Source organism: Littorina saxatilis, unplaced genomic scaffold, assembly GCF_037325665.1.
Source record: "Littorina saxatilis isolate snail1 unplaced genomic scaffold, US_GU_Lsax_2.0 scaffold_857, whole genome shotgun sequence".
In the NCBI taxonomy this organism is placed as follows: Eukaryota; Metazoa; Mollusca; class Gastropoda; order Littorinimorpha; family Littorinidae; genus Littorina; species Littorina saxatilis.
In genome coordinates, this window is record NW_027127747.1 from 1 (window position 1) to 10,000 (window position 10,000).

The window sequence follows — 10,000 nt, forward strand, 5'->3', positions numbered from 1 at the left end:
TGTCACTTTGATAACGTATACGGAATCGTTTGTGTTATTACACTTGTTGATTAAGGTAAATCGCAGTGTTGCAATCAGTTTGTCGTCCAGTTCGGGAAGAAAACATTCGCTATGGAAAAATGGACCTGATGAAACAGAACAAAGAGGAATTGATAATTGAAGACTGCATGTTGATTATCACACAACACGTAAACATGTAAGTGTGCATGCCATGCTAAAAAAACAAACACACAATATAGTTTATAGCAATCGTAGTTAACAAAAAAAATATCACATATGAAGTAGTGTATGTCCGTCGTGACACGCACCCTTTTAATTACTAGGCAGCGAAATATCAGGACTATATAGATATGTTATATGTTGTGGTTCTGCTAAATAAACATAATCACTCAATAATTAATTGGAAGCTTTCATGTTATAACTTTCACTTTCCCTCCAGCCAAGTTTGTTTGCAAGGCACGATTTCCTTGCACTTTGATGTCCACACAATCAGATCTGAGATGGTGAGCAGCGCTGCATGTTTAACACTTTCTACCCCAGCTATGTTGACCAAGTTTTTTTTAGCCGAGACCAGGTGTGGTGCAGCAGGTCACTCAGAATTGTAGAAACTGTGTAGTAACGGTGTATCAACACGCTGGAATGCAGGCGTTAGATCGACGTTACAGGAAGCGACTGAAGCTAACTGTCTGAGCGGATATATCCGTACCTGGTCAGATAGAGCCATATGAGTGGGTACGGATATATCTGTACCTGGTCAGATAGAGCCATATGAGTGGGTACGGATATATCCGTACCTGGTCAGATAGAGCCATGAGAGTGGGTACTGATATATCCGTACCTGGTCAGATAGAGCCATGAGAGTGGGTACTGATATAACCGTACCTGGTCAGATAGAGTCATGAGAGTGGGTACTGATATATCCGTACCTGGTCAGATTGAGCCATGAGAGTGGGTACTGATATATCCGTACCTGGTCAGATAGAGCCATGATAGTGGGTAATGATATATCCGTACCTGGTCAAATAGAGCCATGAGAGTGCGTACTGATATATCCGTACCTGGTCAGATAGAGCCATGAGAGTGGGTAATGATATATCCGTACCTGGTCAGATAGAGCCATGAGAGTGGGTAATGATATATCCGTACCTGGTAAGATAGAGCCATGAGAGTGGGTAATGATATATCCGTACCTGGTCAGATAGAGCCATGAGAGTGGATACTGATATATCCGTACCTGGTCAGATAGAGCCATGAGAGTGGGTACTGATATATCCGTACCTGGTCAGATAGAGCCATGAGAGTGGGTAATGATATATCCGTCCCTGGTCAGATAGAGCCATGAGAGTGGGTACTGATATATCCGTACCTGGTCAGATAGAGCCATGAGAGTGGGTAATGATATATCCGTACCTGGTCAGATAGAGCCATGAGAGTGGGTAATGATAAATCCGTACCTGGTCAGATAGAGCCATGAGAGTGGGTACTGATATATCCGTACCTGGTCAGATAGAGCCATAAGAGTGGGTACTGATATATCCGTACCTGGTCAGATAGAGCCATAAGAGTGGGTACTGATATATCCGTACCTGGTCAGATAGAGCCATAAGAGTGGGTAATGATATATCCGTACCTGGTCAGATAGAGCCATAAGAGTGGGTATTGATATATCCGTACCTGGTCAGATAGAGCCATAAGAGTGGGTACTTATATATCCGTACCTGGCCAGATAGAGCCATGAGAGTGGGTACTGATATATCCGTACCTGGTCAGATAGAGCCATAAGAGTGGGTACTGATATATCCGTACCTGGTCATATAGAGCCATAAGAGTGGGTACTGATATATCCGTACCTGGTCAGATAGAGCCATAAGAGTGGGTACTGATATATCCGTACCTGGTCAGATAGAGCCATGAGAGTGGGTACTGATATATTCGTACCTGGGAGACAATGAGTCAACTGTTTGACTATATGAGTTTTAGTACGTTTGCAAAGATAAATTGTGCGGTCACAAAGGTACTACCATCACCACTGCGACATGTACTACTACTAGTCATAACGAGATACCGAAAAAGGACCCGCAATCAAACACTCAAACATTGCAAAGACATGTTTATCACAGACGATAGAAAGAAATAAAGATGCTAGTGATACTCACAATAACCATGGCAATGTAGGAGTCGTATTGCTAGCAGATAAATGTACAGCACGTGGGTACACTGACAAATGAACATTTTCTTCACGCAAAACAGAAAATGCGACTATTACTTCGTATTGACTTCAGTCAAAAACGTATAACATACAAGATGATATCCGCGCTTATTCCTTGCAATATCCTGAGCAGATCCGAGGTGGTGAACAGAAGTGTTTGACTGTTTTCATTGAAGGGATAATGTCGTTTAGTACGTTTGCAAAGATAGCAGCATGAGTGTGTGACCGGACAGAAATGTTGCGGTGGATAACGCAACCCCTCTAAATATGACATGAGTTGTCACGGAAGTTAGATCCAGTTGCCGGAGCTTTGATTCCATTTTGAAATGAACAAACAATACGATTTTATCTCAAGCCAATATCGTGGTCTGCCAGACTGAGTAAATATAAGGAAATAATTGTTGTTCCATTGTTATACTTTGTTTCCTTTGCCTGTACACCAAGACGACACGTAGCTTATCTGGCATAAGCAGAAGCTAAACACTGTGAGATCAAATTGAACAGTATATTGTTGTTTAAATAATTCATTCCGAGGGTAGAAATAGTAAAATGGTAATGGATGTATAAATATTTTAACATCGAGGGGGAATCGAAACGAGGGTCGTGGTGTATGTGTGTGCGTGTGTGCGTGCGTGCGTGTGTGCGTGCGTGCGTGCGTGCGTGTAGAGCGATTCAGACCAAACTACTGGACCGATCTTTATGACATTTGACATGAGAGTTCCTGGGTATGATATCCCCGAATGTTTTTTTCATTTTTTATATTTAGTCAAGTTTTGACTAAATATTTTAACATCGATGGGGAATCGAAACGAGGGTCGTGGTGTATGTGCGTGCGTGTGTGTGTCTGTGTGTGTGTGTAGAGCGATTCAGACTAAACTACTGGACCGATCTTTATGAAATTTGACATGAGAGTTCCTGGGTATGAAATCCCCGAACGTTTTTTTTCATTGTTTTGATAAATGTCTTTGATGACGTCATATCCGGTTTTTCGTGAAAGTTGAGGCGGCACTGTCACGCCATGAGCGGTGGACTGACGATGCTACGAGTATACGGTCTTGCTGAAAAATGGCATTGCGTTCAGTTTCATTCTGTGAGTTCGACAGCTACTTGACTAAATGTTGTATTTTCGCCTTACGCGACTTGTTTATTGTTGCCGGCGACAATATGTGCAGGGGCGACAATATGTGCCGTAACAGGTTCACCGGGCTTACTCAGACGCACGCAGGTTCCAACCAGCTGCACTGAAGGAGTTTCTGGAGTAAGAGTTGTTAGTATAGATATATCATTATCAGTAATACATTCTGTTTCTGTTTCTCAAGTTCCTCAGTTGCTGTCGTGTAAGTTCTGTTCCTGATCATTTCAGTGTGGTAAGTCCATATAGCTTTTGACAGTGTTTTGCTTGCATTTCAAGTTGTGTGTATCAGTGTGTGTGTGTGTGTGTGTGCGTGTGTGTGTGTGTGTGTGCGTGTGTATGTGTCACTGGGTGTGTGTGTGTGTGTATGTGTGTGTGTGTGTGTGTGTGTATGTGTCACTGTGTGTGTGTGTGTGTGTGTGTGTGTGTGGGTGTATGTCACTGTGTGTGTGTGTGTGTGTGTGTGTGTCACTGTGTGTGTGTGTGTGTGTGTGTAATTGCAAGTTCTCTAAGGAAACATCAAACACACCCACACACACGTATGCACACACATACACACAGGAGCACGTGCGCACACACACAAAAGCGCGTACACACACACACACACACACACTGACACACACACACACTGACACACACACATACACACACACACGTACATAAACACACACACACACACACACTCTTACACACATACACACACACATACACACACATACACACACACAAACAGACACATACACACACACACACGCGCGCGCGCAAACACACACACACACACACACACACGCGCGCGCGCAAACACACACACACACACACACACACACGCACACACATACACAGACACACGCACACTAAACGAGCAAAGACATTCACTGAATCAGTACTAACATTTTATTTTGTCAAAACTGTCATTTGCGATGCTGTGAAATCTCAGACGGTCAGGTAATAATATTCAAAGTCAAACTTGGTGCTCTCTGATCACATGCTGGCGGCCTTTTCAATGCAATGGTTCAGCACACATGTAAAAAACAAATGACACTCTGATTAATGGCTGTCCAGGGATGGCCTAATCCAAAAATGTTAAGTCGCCAGCCGGGCGAGTTACTGCAAGAGAGTCACTACCCCGCCAGAAATGTCGCTTACCCGCTGCATACCAAAGTTTCTCCATCTGATTTGAAACTCGATATTACAACCCACACTTTTGCATTTGACGAGAATGTTCACTGGCCAGCCGGGCAAGTTGCCAGGCGGTTTCTATTAGCCTGGCGGATTTTTTACTTGCCCCTGTCGACCGAGCGGACAATTTGGCAATCCTTGATGTTGGTCTTTGCAATAAAGACAGAACAAGTAACCGTGAGAGAGCGAGGGAGAGAAAGAGAGAGAGACAGCCATACGATGCCATTTGCTTTGTGTGTGTTTTTGTTGTTGCTTACTGTACATGACATACATTACGTGTAAAATCCAGTTCTTTAACAGGTAACAAACCTTGCACATTTCCAGAAGCTGCAATCTGAAGCGACCTATCTCTGATTCTAGCAGACGATCTCTCCAATGTTTAACACAAAATCAGCAACCTCTCCTGTCACATAGAACGTCCATTGTATAGTGCAATGTTGAAATAAAATCTTGAAATAAAGTTACTGGTCTGAAACATTTAGTCGTTTCTTCTGAGACAATCCTTGTTCTCTTATCATCTACAGATTTACCGCAGTCTTCACCACGCGAATTCCCAACAGAAGTCAGACTTTCGAACATACAATATACGTAGGCAAGCATGATACGTCATGACGTCATATGATTCCTAGCATATTGACGTAATGCTAAGCATCCGGTTATCTCGAGTTTTCTCCGTAATACATGTCCGTGGGTTTTTCAATGTTTGGTTATTTCCGTGGCTTCATGCGGAAAGGGAACCGTCGTCTGCAATCAACGACATGGACCATGCTGGTACTTGTTGCTGACAAAAACATGATTTTAACACATACTTTAATGTCAGAATAGCTATATAAACGCTATTGTGTTTTCATCGTAGCAATAGGGTCCGATATTTAGACTCGAACAAGTATAATGCCGACGAGTAGCATGCAAAGTCACGATTATTTATCCTTAAACCCTGAATTAATACGAATATTTGTTTAGGTCTTTCGGAAACGTTGCGTTATAAGACACGGTTAGTATACACGTTCACCAAAATCAACACAGATTTAGGTCAGCCGTTTGGTAATAACTTCTGAAATTTCGAAAGCAATTCATTGAGAACTTGAGCAGATATGGCTCTTTGAGTGGAGGACCCCCTCAAAAATGGCCGCAAAACGTGCATTTTTTGACCTCTGAAACGGTTGACCCCTACAGCCTTTGTCAAAAGACTACACAAAGACTAGAGAAGTAAGGTGCATAAAAAATGCTCTAAACTGGAAATTGAATGGCCTTTCTAACGGTAGTCATAAGTGTTTGGTAAGTGCACATTCTGAATTTTTTTCAGATTTTAAAACACGGGGCTATGGTTTTTGTCATGTCGATTTTAGGGGTGACCTTGTTTGACAGGCTGTAACGGGATGCCTATACAAATTACAACCGATCGGACAAACGATATGAACGGTGGACATAGTTGTCTTTTCCAGCATATAAAGTTGAACTAAAATGGATTGCGTTTTACTGCTTTTGTTAGCGTGCGAAAGTTGTTGCAATAATATTTTGGCCAAGTTTTTATGGCATGACATATCCCATGACCTGTCTCTTTGTCTCTGTTAGCTGAGGAGGTAATTATTCTGCGTATTACACATGGGTATGTTCATGATAATCGGGGGACTATTTTTGTTGTTTGACAATGTTGGTTGCAAAAAAATAAAAATAAAAATCCTCTCTAAACACGATTCGTCGCCTTTCTAAAACGTAATGATTAGAAACACCGTTATTATTTGTGTTAAATATAAATGACTAAATGCCATTAAAACTATAATTGTCTACTTGGTCAACTAGGACAACAATGCCACATTATATTTTACCAATTATTTACATTTATAATTAAACTTTAAAAAAACACATTTTTTTTAAAAAGAGAGAGAAACAAAAAAGGGGGGGGGGGGGGGGGGAGGGGAGGGGGTTAGAACTCCGCTTGTCGAAGATGCTATCGTACGTTAACAGTGACGCATTCAGCTCATCTCCACTCACTCTAAGACAATTTCGTTTGTTAAAGTACTGCTGGCAAGTTTCGGCATTTTTTAACTATCCAAACTATCACGTTAGCACAATCAACACAAGCTTGGCTTCATCTTCGAGCTCTTTATTCAAGACGATCGTACATGGGGTGTCGATGTCCATTGAAAACTGCATCAAATGCGCATGTGCAAACGTACAATAACTTTCTATCATGTGACATCATTACATACGTCATCTTATGATCACTATCGTCACACACACTGTGCTGTTGAAGCACTACAATTACACATAGCGGTTAGTATTCAATCTGAAAGAGTCTTCGCCAAGCAGCATCGGGCCAAAGCTCACTGTGTAGAGTTTAAGGCGAGTAACTCCCGAACACAATAATTGTGGACCACTTTTAGCAACACAATCATTATTTAACTAATCGTTTTTGACAAGAGAAAACTCTACATGCAACTAAAGGCATTCTGTTTTATTGATTTGTTGTTGTTCAAATCTAGTAATTGATGCGGGGAAGAGAACTAGCTTCGTGCATGGATATTGTTTTGTCGAAGGTCTCGGCTGAAGGAAAAAAGCAAGAGCAGGATTGAGTTGGACAAGTTGGTGTTTTTGATCAAAACTTCGTGGTCAAGGGATAACAAGTCGCGTAAGGCGAAAATACAACATTTAGTCAAGTAGCTGTCGAACTCACAGAATGAAACTGAACGCAATGCAACGCAGCAAGACCGTATACTCGTAGCATCGTCAGTCCACCGCTCATGGCAAAGGCAGTGAAATTGACAAGAAGAGCGGGGTAGTAGTTGCGCTAAGAAGGATAGCACGCTTTTCTGTACCTCTCTTCGTTTTAACTTTCTGAGCGTGTTTTTAATCCAAACATATCATATCTATATGTTTTTGGAATCAGGAACCGACAAGGAATAAGATGAAAGTGTTTTTAAATTGATTTCGACAATTTAATTTTGATAATAATTTTTATATATTTAATTTTCAGAGCTTGTTTTTAATCCGAATATAACATATGTATATGTTTTTGGAATCAGCAAATGATAAAAAATAAGATAAACGTAAATTTGGATCGTTTTATAAAAGAAATATTTTTTTTACAATTTTCAGATTTTTAATGACCAAATTCATTAATTAATTTTTAAGCCACCAAGCTGAAATGCAATACCGAAGTCCGGGCTTCGTCGAAGATTACCTGACCAAAATTTCAACCAATTTGGTTGAAAAATGAGGGCGAGACAGTGCCGCCTCAACTTTCACGAAAAGCCGGATATGACGTCATCAAAGACATTTATCAAAAAAATAAAAAACATATATGGGGATATTAATCCCAGGACCTCTCATGTCAAACTTCATAAAGATCGGTCCAGTAGTTTGGTCTGAATTGCTCTACACGCACGCACTTACGCACACACACACACACACACACACACACACATACACACACACACACACACACACACACACATACACACACACATACACGACGACCCTCGTTTCGATTCCCCCTCGATGTTAAAATATTTAGTCAAAACTTGACTAAATGTAAAAAGCTTACACACCTCGTCCTGAATAGCGTGCGTATTTACCGAGAAATACCTGAACATCGACCCAAGGGAAAATATGAACGATATTCAGAACTCGGAGTGTGTAACCTATATACACTGAGCACAAAAAGTTAAGGATATGTTTTTCAGTGGTATAGCCCAGATGTTAAAAATATACGTGTATTTGAAGTCTTTTTTCTGCTCAAAATTGTGTTTCTTCGTTCTGAGGAATATTTGGATAAGACGCCACAGGTCCTTCCCCACACCTACCCTCTGCAATTAGGCACACTTGTAATGGCACTATTCTTTGCAAAGTATACAAAGTTGCGTGTATGTCACATTTGTTTCCAGGACGTTATAAACGTTTACAAATTGTTAACAGGAAACCGTTACAACTTCCAGTCTCGGGTTCTGTTTACTCTAAATACTGGAACGTATACAGATGAGGGTCTTTGTCATCGGTCTGTTAAATTTGGAGAGGCTGCAATTTGTAGTGTTAGTTTTATCGCATATCAACTGCGGCTACCCAGCAAAAACACCAGAAAAACCCAGGCGTTTTTGCCAAGGGCATTGCATTTCAAATCACATGTTTTGCTTTTTGTGTTACTGTGTTCATGAAGATTATTAGCCATGTTTTACATGCACAGTTTGATTTCGTCAGCATGCAGGGAATTTACAAGCATAAGTATCAAACGTCTTAGTGTTACGGATGAACTTTCAAGCCATGGCAGAGCGAAGTTTACCCGGAATCCCCCCTCACGCACATCTCGGGGGGAAACAAGCCAGAATGTTGGGTCGTTCGAAAAACAAAAAGCCTTTGTTTCAGTCACTAAGTTCATTGGAATACAACCTTAAAAGTAAACCAAATACTAATAAAGAGAGTAAAAAAAACCCGATTGTTTCGCCAACTGCAGTTATAGGCAAGTGTTTGGTCGCGCAGTAACACGATTCGCCGCTGAATCAGCATGTTGCGGCTCTTTAAATTCGAAGAAAAAACAATGATAATAACAATGATATACAAGTCGCGTAAGGCGAAAACACAATATTTAGTCAAGTAGCTGTCGAACTCACAGAATGAAATTGAACGCAATGCCATTTTTCAGCAAGACCCTATACTCGTAGCATCGTCAGTCCACCGCTCATGGCAAAGGCAGTGAAATTGACAAGAAGAGCGGGGTAGTAGTTGCGCTAAGAAGGATGGGACGCTTTTCTGTACCTCTCTTTGTTTTAACTTTCTGACCGTGGTTTTAATCCAAACATATCATATCTATATGTTTTTGGAATCAGGAACCGACAAGGAATAAGATGAAAGTGTTTTGAAATTGATTTCGACAATTTAATTTTGATAATAAATTTTATATATTTAATTTTCAGAGCTTGTTTTTAATCCAAATATAACATATTTATATGTTTTTGGAATCAAAAATTGATGGAGAATAAGATGAACGTAAATTTGGATCGTTTTATAAATTTTTATTTTCTTTTACAATTTTCAAATTTTTAATGACCAAAGTCATTAATTAATTTTTAAGCCACCAAGCTGAAATGCAATACCGAAGTCCGGGCTTCGTCGAAGATTACCTGACCAAAATTTCAACCAATTTGGTTGAAAAATGAGGGCGTGACAGTGCCGCCTCTACTTTCACGAAACGCCGGATATGACGTCATCAAAGACATTTATAAAAAAAATGAAAAACATGTTCGGGGATTTCATACCCAGGAACTCTCATGTCAAATTTCATAAAGATCGGTCCTGTAGTTTAGTCTGAATCGCTCTACACACACACGCACACACACATACGCACATACACCACGACCCTCGTCTCGATTCCCCCCTCTACGTTAAAACATTTAGTCAAAACTTGACTAAATGTAAAAACCGGCTTTACTTATCAAAAGCAGTCCGAAAGCATGCTGATGAATTCCTTGCCGAAAGCACCTGGT

The 10,000-nt window shown here is 40.7% G+C and overlaps 1 long non-coding RNA gene across 1 annotated transcript in view; it reads right to left on the reverse strand.

The window, feature by feature from the left end:
* Positions 1–7,979: 7,979 nt before the first annotated feature.
* LOC138956117 (uncharacterized) overlaps positions 7,980–10,000 on the reverse strand; it is a 12,597-nt gene continuing 10,576 nt past the window's right edge. Inside the window, exon 3 of the long non-coding RNA XR_011452508.1 lies at positions 7,980–10,000. This exon is cut by the window's right edge and continues 348 nt beyond it. This is a non-coding gene — a long non-coding RNA (uncharacterized lncRNA).